This window comes from Ambystoma mexicanum, chromosome 4p (genome assembly GCF_040938575.1).
Source record: "Ambystoma mexicanum isolate Mex_15411 chromosome 4p, UKY_AmexF1_1, whole genome shotgun sequence".
NCBI lineage: Eukaryota > Metazoa > Chordata > Amphibia > Caudata > Ambystomatidae > Ambystoma > Ambystoma mexicanum.
In genome coordinates, this window is record NC_090927.1 from 558,192,168 (window position 1) to 558,205,397 (window position 13,230).

Consider the following 13,230-nt stretch of genomic DNA (forward strand, 5'->3'; position numbering starts at 1 on the left):
CACCGTTTGGCAAAATAACGTGGGATAGGGAATCAGCTCTACAGAATGAGCACCTTGCTCACCGGCGATAATATGCTAGTATATGCATGTATATGTGAACAGGTTGGTAGCATGTTTCGGGATGTAATGATATATGGGAGGTCTGCGTTTAGTGCAGAAGTAGCGCTGGCAGTGGTGATGGTCAGATGTCACCTGAGGCGCTATGCTGATGATCTTATTTTGCATGCAGTTATGGGGTAATTGGCATTAAGGCTACAATAGGTACTGAGCATGCTTCTAATAAGGTGGGGGCGCATAGCTGCATGTTGTACATAGGGCTGACAGTGTCATGGAAGTAAGAGATGGTGATGGATGCAATCGTGCATCAATGACAATGTTCGTTTGCAGCGTGGTACGATGTATTAATACAAGGATAAAAAGAGTCAAAGTCAAGTGGCAAGGTAGGGGTAGCATAGCGAAATTGTCCGGGCAGCCCACAGCCCCCCCAGCTCCATCAGGCTTTGGACAGCAATCCTTGGTTAGTGTGCCTTAGTTGGTGGGCCGGCTAAAGCCTTCCGGGGACACTGGATTGGCAGAAAAGATTCAGGTCAGCCAATCGGAGGCAGACTGAAGGACCTGTGTTGATCAGGCAGCAGAGGCGATTAGGTGTAGAGGTGTAGGGCGGCCATTTTAGCCATAGCAAGCCCTCATGGTGAGCAGTTGTGTCTGTGATGTGATTGCATGACCTGCCCCGCTAGACAAAGACATAAGTGCCAGTTTGTGGAGTCATATGGCCACAATGGCCAAGAAGAGGACAGGGTCAAAATAATCATGGGGCAAAAATATTGTTGTGACAACCAGGATGGGACCCTCATAGTTTTGTGTCAGAAATTCGCCATATTTCCTACATAATTGTTACTTTACATAATCTAGAGGTACATTAGTAAGGGCATGCAAAGGACATACGACCACAAGCACCAAGCACAATCAAGCCCACATTGAAAAACTCAGAAGCAATAAATGCTAAGACCCATGTAAGTGCCACATGAGCAATGCATATGGTAGTCAAGATTTCATTTCTCTATGTCCAACCATGCCATTGCATGAACATTATTCCACAGTCTCACCCATTCGTCAACAGACTACTGAATATAGCCCATGAAAAGATACCATGTACATGATGGCGGTCATGTACCACGCTGAATCACCTGAGCTAAGCTGAAATGTGAACACAACATCACTCATCTTAGGATCTTTAACTGCCTCATCACACATACCCGGACATGTGTACATCAAAGGGCACATGGCCATAGCAAAATAGTAATAAAATAACTTGTACCAATCCCATTTGCATTTTATCAGTATCCTCCCAAATGCACGATTGTCATGCTCAGCCATATCCCAGTTGAAATGCATGCCACTCACTCCCAATCAGACCCACGGGCTGCTCAGGGATCGGAAGCTGGGTCTAGCACATCTTGGTCCACACAACCTGTTTATACCACCACAGTGGTGAACACACCCTCCACAAGTGCCTCTCCAGAAGACCATTGGCAAAAAAAACAGTGTGTGCTAATCTCTGCAAGACAACTGTACTCACCAGCCAGACTGCCACCATCTCATGAAGACACCATGGAGTGCAGGCATTGCAAACTCTTCCAACCATCCCTATGGTCTGTAGGTGTCATTGCATACAGAAAATGTGCTTTTCATCACAATCCTGGAATCATGGGTGCTCCCAAAGAAATGGGAACAAAATAGTTTCATAGTCATATCATCATCAGCGGTCCAGCATTTATAGGATATCATTTTTCTAGTGGTTTCAGCACACCTGTTCCAATGCTCAGAATGCTCTAGGGGGTGTGGGGCACTAACAGAACATGTGGACAATTACAGAGCTGCTATGAGGTCGGAGAAGTGGCTACTGTATGGAAGCTTGTCCTTGGGACATTTACCTCTTTGGGGGTAATGCGCAGATGAACTGGGGTGCAACCTATATGAGCATATCTTGTACCTTTTCAAGTACTTCTGCTGTGAGTGGAGAAGGTCTCAAACAGTGGTCTGTGTTTGGAAAAGTAAAGATGGCAATTATTTTTGATTTGGACGCAAACATGTAAACAATAGTGGGTGTTTGAGTGGGACAATGTGGATACTGATGCCAAGGCCGATATAGTGAACACATGAAGTGGTAAACTAGCTGTGGAGATAAATAATGTAGATCCCAGAGTGTTGGTATATGACTAGGAGGTCTCCAAGGTTCTGCTTTGTAGACAATGGGGGTCATTACAAGGATGGAGGTAACCATGCCGCAATTTGCGGCCTGGTTACCACCTTACCGGATACCGGGTCCGGGTTCCTTAAATGAGGAAGGACCGGGCCATTCCAACCTTGGAGGATCCGGTAATTCCTCATTCGAGGGACCCGGACCCGGTATATCCCCATTCCCATTCAAGCCCCATAGGGCTCAATGGGAATGGGGAGGGAGCTAACAACGGGCCCGTCAATAACAGGCCCGTTGTTAGCTCCCTGGTCTGCTAGAGGGACCGGCTAGGGGCGCCTGGTTTTACCAGGCGCCCTTTGTGGGTCCCGCAAGCAAACCTCATAATTCAGCGGTAGGGGTTTAACAGTGCTGGTGTGAAGGGTTTTGACCCATGTTGAATCAATAGACTGGGTAGATGTGGGGATGAGCTGTTGCCACCCATTATTCTATCCCAGAACAAACTAAATCAATAGACTGGGTGGATGTGGGGATGAGCTATCGCCGCCCACATTCAGGCCAGAATCCAGGAGAACTGCGCAGTTGGCACAAGACCACTCCAAAGATACAACCTTCTTGTGGGGGGTTCCACATCACCACTCTACTGTAAGGATGCCATCAAAACAATGTTAAGCAAGGGTCCTATACTATCAAGCAAAAGACCACTCTATTGAAATGCAGTAATTCAAGACAGATCCCAAAAATGGATGCAATACCGGTAATCACCACTATCAGAAAGCCGGCATTTTAAAACCACCAGACTTTTGTGTAAAACTGAAGAGAGGAACCCAAACCAGGCCAGGGAAAGACTTGCTAAGAGGTGGATACAATGTAAAACTATATTCTGAAATGACTTGAAGGAAGTAATTATTTATGGTATATGTAAAAAGTTTGATTTAAACTGGGAACTAAAGTGACATTTAGCTGAATTCTGCCTGACAACTACCCCCGACAGAAGAAACCTGCTCATCCACTCTTTCCAGGCCTGGCTGCATCCTGCTGCTCCCACCAAAAGGAGATCACACCTCCCTGATTGAATTAAGGGAGGGGTACCTGCAGACTGCAGGAGGTTGAACAAAGCCCTGTCCTGGGATCAGGCAAATGTTATATTGGGGGGGTCGTAAAGTGGCTTCCTCTTGGGGGAAACTGGGAGGGGCAGTGCCTCTGCTAGCAAGCTGAGCTTGGGGGAAGTGGATAAACCAGTTATTCCACCATGTGATGTGGGAAGCCACACCCCTTTTTGACCAGGGCTTAATTTTAAAAAGATAGATAACTCATAGTGCGGACTGGTCAAAATTATATAAATAATATCATTATTCTTGGGATTTTTCCGTGCACATTTTAAGAGGTGTTAGGACCCTGTGGTGTATTCTGGGGGGTTGCGAGCGGAAAATAGGGTCTTACTCCAAATGTCTGCATGTTAAAAATCTGACACTTCATCAATTAATATCCATACTCCTTGCACACATTTGTGTAATTTTTGATAAATGTCCGATATTGGTAAACCAACCAAAAAGCGCAAAATGTTGTCATTTTTTAATGCAAGCCCCCAGGAAGATCAGAGGCGGACAAGCATGGACCATAAGGAATATATAATGTGTACGTGTAATTTCAACAAATTGTGTATCTGGGAAATATGTATTTGGATCAGAAATAGATTTGTGTGCACATTGACAAGGGGAGTGTCTTTCTGTAAGCCATAAAGATGACACCCAACCCAGCTCCCCAATCAAGGGAGAGGGGAGAACTGGGCCAATGACAAGTAGAGAGGGGGAGGATCAGTTATGCCACGCACACACCCACTTCTAAAACACATAAAAAGAGACTGCTGGGACAGGTAGAGACATTAATTTTCCATTTCTGCGGAGCATTTTGACGGCCGACATCCCATCCAGACAGAGACCAGACCCAGGGACCCATAGACTACAGAACTTTGAACCTAGAAGGCCCACTTCAAGCAAAAGTATTCTCAGCAGGCCTTCAGAATCCAGCAAACCTAACCAAACTATTGAACAACAGGGCGAGCTGTTTGAATTCTTTGCCAAGAACTTTTGCCGGAACCGCAGACCAGACCCAGACCGCTGTGAGCAGAACCAGAGATCTGGATTGCTGTGAGCAGAACCGGTGCCTGATTGACCCACCGAGCAGAGAGAACCGCTGCTGGATGTGTTGCCTAGATCCGTGACAAGGCCTATTTCAAATTTATATTGTGAGTAGCTAGCAGAACCAATCTCTTAGTTAAAATAATCTAATTCAAACTATTTTAGCCTATTAGAACTGCCTCCTAGAATCGTGTCATTCTGTCATCTTTAAAACTGAGAACTGTCATCTGTCATTCTGAGCTTTAAAATTTAAAATCTGAAAAACTACTTTCACAAAATCGTCCGTATCCCCGGAACCGTTTGTGCTAGGAACGAGATTTAACTTTCATCTTAAGGCTAAGATTCTAGGATTTCCAATGAACCTAGAACCCGCATGCTACTCCTTATAGGGCCTCCGTAATCATGCTCGACGCACGCAATTAAATTTGCCACGATTTGACATTTTGCACAATTTCAGCAATGTGTAAAAATCAGCAGCTCCTTGCATTCCTTTGCTAAAATTCGTTTTAACCTGTTAGTTACTCATAGGGCATTGCTAAAGTGAGCCTCAACTAATATAAACTAGATATCACCCACCCTGAACCGCTAGAGGGAATAAAAAGCATTGTTAGCACATTTCTCACTTCATTGTCATCACATTCAAAGCATTTTGGACCTGTGTTTCAAACTTCTACCTGTTTCCTCTAAGCTTGCTGGGGGGGAACTGAATTTTTTATTGTATTTGATTGCATTCCTGAAAACTGTGTGCTCCTCTTTCCATCTCCTTCCATTTCTTACATTGCATGGGGGGGGGGTGAATTGCCAGAGAAAAAGTGATTATCTTATCTTTTGCTAAAATCATATCAAGTTATTTCTGTACTGCATTTTATTCCTCATTGCTTTTCCCTTGAAACCATAAAAGTATTTTTGCTATCTTATCCATCCTATACTAACTCCTCATTGATTGTAAAGAAGTGTGCTAGTGCCAGATTACCCATTGTTGATCAACATTATATCCAAAAGTCTGATATCAATTATTAATTTATTATAAAACTGTGATATCCTGTTAATTTTTCAAATAAACCTTTTAATTTGCAAAACAAACCTACTTCTTGGCTCAGTGGGGTCAGGGGGATTCTAAGAGGGGGGTGTTATACAAGGCTTGTCATCCAGAGTACTGAACTGGACATAAAATACATCAATAAGGGTTTTCCTCAGCATCCCAGACTAGGCATTGACTTAGCTGTAGTGTTGATTGAATATCGCTTACACTGGCAACTCTACCGGCCCCGTTAAACCTTTACCGCCAACCTCGTAATGACCACCAATATGGTTAAACATGTACATTGAGGTGGGTGGGTTATGTAATAAAGTATATGTTTTGGTTGCCTTCAGTATGTCATATCAGAACATGCTTTTGTGCAAATGAATGTCAAGTACCATGGATGGCTTTACTGAGCTATGTTTCAGGGATCTTAAAGGATGGAAGGTGGAACGATTCCGTGAGATGGATGCATCCAAAGTCTTATTGATAGTAGTCTGTGGGCTTCCATAAAAAGGATCACATCTTCCTTCAAGGTCAGAATAACTAATGAGACAAAGTCCTTTGTTTTAACCTTATTTCTCTATGTGGAATCCCGGTCAGCCAATAATCCAATAAACAACACAGCAGCAAGTCTATAGTCAGAATTGTATTTCCATAAAGGTGTGCATGAATGGAGAGTTAACTCACAGAGTATCCTATCTCAAAAAGGTGGCCTCCAAGCTCACAAACATCAGGGGTTTCATAATATGTTATCACAACGAGGTCCATACATAAGAGACTTTAATATACAACTAACCAGTTAGATTAAAAAAAAAAATCCAAAACAGAACATTCTTCAACCTGCATGGGTATGGTTTTAAAGCACCACAGAAGACCTGTACAATTCCAGTCTACCAAGTTACTTAATATAATACTACAACTCCAATTTATCTCTCCATTGCTCATAATAAAACACAATCTGGTTTCTGGCACTCACATGATCACTGTCCCGGTTCTCAGTCAGGAAAACCCTACTTCATTGGTGATGCCCCATGCATTAATCTGCACACTTGTGCCACAGACAGACTAATGTCAGACCAAGACATCGTTATTGCCAGCCAGCATGCCAGCCAATCAAGTCCTTGTCACAATAATCACCTCCCCAACTATTATTGCAGTTCTGCTCTGCCTGTGATGCATATACATCCAGGGGCGTATGATAAGTAAATTGATGCTGGCTGTGACAACCATGCTCAACTTAAAATGTAGGAAACAAACTAAACACTTGGAATGCTCATGGCATATGTTAAAGAAAAGCCTTATTTATTTTCCATCAGATAACTTTTACAAAGAGGCACAGCACATTGTGATATTTCTAAAACACTATGCGTAATCCACTTTACAAAGCATTCTCAATCTCCAGCTGATCTAGAATGCTGTGGGTAAATAGACCACAGGGTAATGCACATTATGCCAAATGATGACTTTTTTGTCTACTTACATTGGCTTTCCATACAGGAAGCAGAAACATGCTCAAAGCACTGCATAATGATGTGGATGCCTCCTTTTGTGATATGTTTGCTAGGAATTCCTATTTGTTTTTCCAAGGATACAACAAGAAGACTGTTGGATGTTGCAAACTTATAACTGAGAGATCTTGGAAACATGATTTTGCTTGGCTGGAATAAGCTACTATCATAGTAGTCTTCACATTGTGGGGATGGCCACCCTAGAGGGGCAGGTAGGAAGGCTGAGAGGTTGACGGGGTGGAATGAGGCTCTTCAAAAAGGCAGTACTGTAGGGACACTGTGAACAATGACATTACACTGAGAGGAGGCAGTAAATAGTGGCAAGGGGATTCATATGGAAAATATAGACACCAAATGGCTGGTGTACATTACAAAGGGAAATGCATATACTTGCAGTAAGCAGGTGTTTAAAATGGACTAGTGCAGGGCAACAGATCATCTGTCCAATTTGCACTGTGTACATACTAACCTAAACTAATCAATGTAGACCCCTACATTTATCCCATAATTACTAACATGTCATTCACTCATTGTACTGCCTCAGGAGGAGCTGGAGCTCCCCCCCTCCTGACTCCAGGAGCAGTGGCTTGCCTGGAGGCACATCTGGATCACAAGGTAGGCCCCCTGCCCCACCTTGCTGCATTTATAACTCTGCAGCCTAGCAGTGCAAAATGTGTCCTTTTCTCGCCGGAACCCTGACACAATTCAATTGTAATTGGTGGCATTCAAAAGGGTTACTGTTTGCCTCCGATCTGGCCCCCACTGCACAGGAGTGCAGCCAGTACCCTCTGTGAGCATGAGGCCTTTAGATACTTCAAAATGGCCGCCCGCCATCTTTTTACCAAGGCCTATGTGTAAAAACACATCAGGACCAACATCCAAATTTGATTGGCCCTCTGCACCTACTTTTGCACCAATTGAGAGCCAGCAGGCTCAAGCCGGCCCACATCCCTGAGTCTTGCACCATCATCATCCTATTCCCTGCAATGCCCCGCACCTGCTGCTAAGCCCTGTCCTTGGACTCAACTCCTGGCCTTCCATCTTCTTGCAGCTGTTCCCGACGCCGGCATTATGAACCTTTATACATGTAAGAACTTTCACATACCGCGCATCTGAAAGTGAACCTTTTCGCCGCACACCCGCTGCACATTCTAAAGCGTACGCCGGCCTTCCTAGCCTTTGACCCACATCTCTGTAATATTATCTGTTCTAACCTGCAAGTGATTGTGCTCCCCCTAATACCACTGCAGGTAGTTACTCTGCCAAACTGTACTTGTATTAACCCTCCGTATACCTCAAGTATCAAACCCTTCCACTGTGGCATGATCTATCATCCTATTGACCCATGCTTAGATTGCCCAGTCCCAAACAATCTGGCCTCTTAGTAAATCTCAGTAGTCATCATTCCTATTTCCCCTATGACTACGAGTGCTGCTGTGCACCAAGCCTATCTGTTTACTGCCTAAAAGTGCCTCTATTTTGACTGGGCCTCACCGCTCTAGCCTGGCCCTATGCAAATTGTTGTGTTTCTTTGCTCTAGCCTGACCCTATGCTAATTGATGTGTTTCACTGCTCTAGCCTGGCCTTATGCAAATTGATGTATTTCACTGCTCTAGCCTGGCCCTATGCAAATTGATGTTTTTCATTGCTCTAGCCTGGCCCTATGCAAATGTGTGTGTTTCATTGCTGTAGCCTGGCCCTATGCAAATTGATGTTTTTCATTGCTCTAGCCTGACCCTATGCAAATTGATGTGTTGCATTGCTCTAGCCTGGCCCTAACCAATGTTTGTGTTTCACTGCTCTAGCCTGGCCCTATGCTAATTGATGTGTTTCACTGCTCTAGCCTGGCCCTATGCAAATTGATATGTTTCATTGCTCTAGCCTGGCCCTGTGCAAATTGATGTGTTTCATTGCTCTAGCCTGGCCCTTTGCAAATTGATGTGTTTCACTGCGCTAGCCAAGCCCTATGCTCACCCCATGTTGGTCATATGCCGATTGGTGTGCCACACTGTACCAGTCCTGCCATAGTGTGTGCTACCCTCCTGAATTAGTCCATGTCTTAGACCCCATACCTGACATTCATATGTTCTATCCTACATAAACCTTCATAGGTTCTATCCTATATAAACCTTGATACGACATCACCCATACCCAACCTGTCCACCGCCTTTTAATTATCTTCACTACACTCACTGCCTTATCTACAATGGTAGTCACCTACGATAGACTCCCAATAGCCTGGAACAAGGTAGATAAGACATACACCCAACCTTGGTCCCAACTGTTACCAAAGCCTACCTCCTTAACCTATCTAAGTCAGACCTGCCCCACCACCCTCCATAACCTCAGACGAGGATCTAGATCGCCTAAGCCACTACAAACTCACCCTGTTGCAGACCTTTCCAAGACTGAACATACATGTGTACTGCACGGCTCTTCCAAAAGGAAACCTAGCTACACCCAGAAACCCTGTACTAAATCACCTGAAACTACGCCTACCACTGATCACACTAGTGTTACCATAAAAGGAACACATCACCTCAATGGAGGCCTCATCAACACCAGATCCTTAATAGCCCATGCCTCCGAAATTGCAGACCCCATCACTTGCAACAAGCTCGACTTCCTAGCAGTGACAGAAACATGGCTGCACAAAGCAGCTGGCCCAGCCTTAATGCTCGCCATTCCCCCTAACTTCACCATTTTCAGAAAAGACAGAGAAACCTCCAAAGGAGGTGGCATAGCCTTCATCTGCAGAGCTGACCTCACCATCAAAGAAGTAGATCATATGCCTATGCCTTCAGCAGAACTACTCTCCCTCAAACTAGGTATCTCTGCATCACATACTATTACGGTGCACCAGATCTACAGACCTCCTGGCCCTCTAACTTCCTTTGAAGAAGACATAACTGCCCTTCTCAATACCAATGCCTAACCAGGGACACAAATCATCTTACTTGGGGATTTCAACCTAGGATATAATGACCCTAAAGACTCTAATGCCACAATCCTAGCAAACACAATACTGGAAGCATGCCTTACCATCCACACATGTCAAAGGTCGTATTCTGGTCACATTACAAAAATCACTACGTTTTCTGATACATTTTATGGCATTTGGGTCATATTGTTTAATCTGCATGCACAAGCAAGGGCGAGATGGAAAATGCTTTCATGAGAATGATCTATTGTGGGCTCTGTAGTTAGACAGCGGGTGAGCGTGCGGTGTGTCAGCTGTGCATGTTTACAGCTTAACATATCTGCCAAAGGCAGTAGCCCAGCCTCGTAGATAAGTGGCTGGGAACCGCAAGTGTCAATGTCAAAATCAATCCAAGTGTATCAAGTCTGGTGATGTCCTTTAGAGTTCACCCGAAATAAAATACAAGTTTTAGAGTATTCTAAGGGGAGCATTACCACCTTAACGCTATACCATTTTACCACCTAAAGAGAGCATCACGTGATCAGGTGCACCTCTGCGTAGAAACATCTCTAACAGTACATTGACTGTTTTCAATAGAAAATATATGCAGATATGGCATCTGGAGGGCCAGGTAACACTATGTTTACTAAAGGTTGTCTTGACAGCACTATTTTTAATCAAGAGGGCCTCAGCATAATAAGGTTAGAAAACCATTGTACTAGATTCTCAGAGAGTAACACAACTGTATTGTAAGCAGGTTGGGGTTAAATGAGCATTTAAAACATTTTTTTTAAAGTTCCTTATTCCCGCAAGCATTTCTGAAATAGGCATTATGGCTGCGACTTTCTGAAGTAGGCATTTAAAGAAAGAGAGAACACATTCACAGTTTATCGTTAACATATGTCAAGGTATCACCCTCTATTATATCCCTTTGTTTGTAAACTTCAGAATAGTAAAGAGGTAGCTTTGACAGGTCAGACTTTATTCAAAGGTAAAGATTGTATTAAGGGTGTTAGGTAATTGATTAGGTACCATGTTATGTACCTAATGTTGTATCTGGGGGAGGTGGAAGCTCCCTTTTTACATGGTAAACTCTATGCTAATGCTAAACAATCCGATGTGGACGTGTACTTGACAGGAACACAATGGTGTCCTGTCAATTGGTCGACTGCAATTTGGTCGACTGCAATTTGGTCGACACCATTTGGTCGAATGCCAAATGGTCGAATTTTTTTTTTTTTATTTATATATTTTTTTTGTGGGTTTTCGTGTGGGGAAAGAAAAAAAAAAAGGGGGTGGGGGGGTAAAAAAAAAAAAAAATTCGACCATTTGGCATTCGACCAAATGGTGTCGACCAATTGTCCTGTCGACCAAATGTTTTCGACCAATTGACTGGTAACCGAACACAATGTACATGAAACAATGTTAACACTAATAGTTGTGCAAGTCTGAGCTCACAAATGTATCCAAGAATGGCTTAACAATGTCAAAAACTAACCAGGGTTAATGATGGCATGGAATGCAGTTTTCAATGTTATTATCGTTTGGCAGTGACATACAGGCTGAACAAACCAGGCCGCATTCTATTTTCTTTTGGACCGAACAGTTGCACGTAGACAGCTCAATTGTAAAATTAAGAGCTCCTGCTGCCCACCCTGCATCTATTTGCAGGTATTGCATCCTTAATCAAGCAACCACTGTTTGGGGAAAATTAACAACTCTATCAAAAGCAAAACAATCATTAACAATATAGTATAATATATATTATAATGGAAAGAGTATAACGATTATGGATTAAAAAAAACACATCAGCCCAATTCCAAAACAAGAGTGGCAAAGCACAATGCCACCCAACATGCTTGGAGATAAAACAAAATATTTTGTAATTTTACATTTTTATTACATAATTAAGCATTTATATATAGAGAGACCAGCAGTCTAGAGCTAGATATAATGTTTCACTGTTTAAAAACAATGGCACAAACCTTTGGCAGAGTATTCCCTGTCAAATAAATAAGTAGACAAAATGTGCTCTCGTTATAAGCCTTTCTGTCAATATATTCTTGACGTTGACATTTACCATTTCAAGCCGGTTTTCACAACCTTTCAGAGAGATTGAAATGGCCATATTTTTCAGTTTATTGACACCTGCCGAAAATGTTGCACAAGGTGCCTACTCAAAGCAGCAGAGGGTTGCTTGCCTTGTGTGTGCTTGTTTTACAACAGGTCACTAACCAAACACTCGACTCTGCTGGCAATGATCACTGGAACTGATGGAATACTGACAATAGTGGCAAAGAGTGAAACTAGTTGAATACTTCCAAAATAATAGTCCAAGTGGTACAGGGTGTTGGAGCATTTTATGGAGACCCAAACAAGATAGGTTCTCAATTCCCACATAGTTTTCAGATCTTGACTTTGAAATTTATATTTTCTAAGATGGATAGGAAGTTGTAATGACTGACATTAGGCTAAACTCACCTGAACGGAGGATGGTGTCTTCCCCTAACACTCCTCCCCAATCTTTGTCGGTCTTTAGCTATGTGCTCTGGAAAGGATAGTGTATACAATAAGGGTATTGCAAAAAACCCCAAGGAAGACCCATTTAGAGGGCCAAACCTACCTCTGCTGTCTGCGGCAGACCAAACTATGTAGGTATCAAAAAGAGACAGATAGATAAAATATTCATAACAATTTCATTATATGATGATCGTCTATGTGTGTCGTTTTGATGTACTGTGAACATTTATGTAGTGTTAGTAGTGTGTGTGAGTGATTTTGTATGCGTATTCAATATTTCTTTTCTGTCTTGAGTGCTATTAATTAAGAGTTGTTTAGTGTCTACATAAGTGTTGGTTGATATATGTCATTTGACAAAATACATTTGAATTATTCATTTTTACTTAGGACTACTGACACAATTCTTTCAGGACATTCAGTAGAATAAGAATAGAGACGATCACCATATAATGAAATTGTTCTGAATATGATGTCTATCTGTATCTTTTGATACCTACATAGACAGTGACAATGTTACCATGTATTGGATCTGAATGAGAACCTGCTTACTCAAAACCATTGTATATACAGCCACATAGGCACAAAACAAAATCCAGATTATATCAAATATGAAGGTTGCTTGGAACAAACCTCCACTGAATGGTTAAAAGAAAAAGAATAAGTCACATAACCAGATTATACAATTATGGAGCATTACATCTTTTAGTAAACATGCACCATCCTAAATTGTAATGTGATACATCTGTTGTTAGTTATTGATATCAACTCATCTCTCCCTCTCTCTTCTGCCTTTGTATTCCTCTGTGTTTCTTGTCCACATCACCTTGTGACTGTCTCCCGATGGAGAATGGGCCGGTCTTCCTCAACCCTTCGGGCTCGGCTGATTTGAAACTCACAGATTTCACTTCTCACTGCATGTT

General features: G+C 42.7%; 1 protein-coding gene across 2 annotated transcripts in view; it reads right to left on the reverse strand.

Moving 5' to 3' along the window:
• CSMD1 (CUB and Sushi multiple domains 1) overlaps positions 1–13,230 on the reverse strand; it is a 5,442,057-nt gene that overhangs the window by 4,443,525 nt on the left and 985,302 nt on the right. The window lies entirely within an intron of this gene.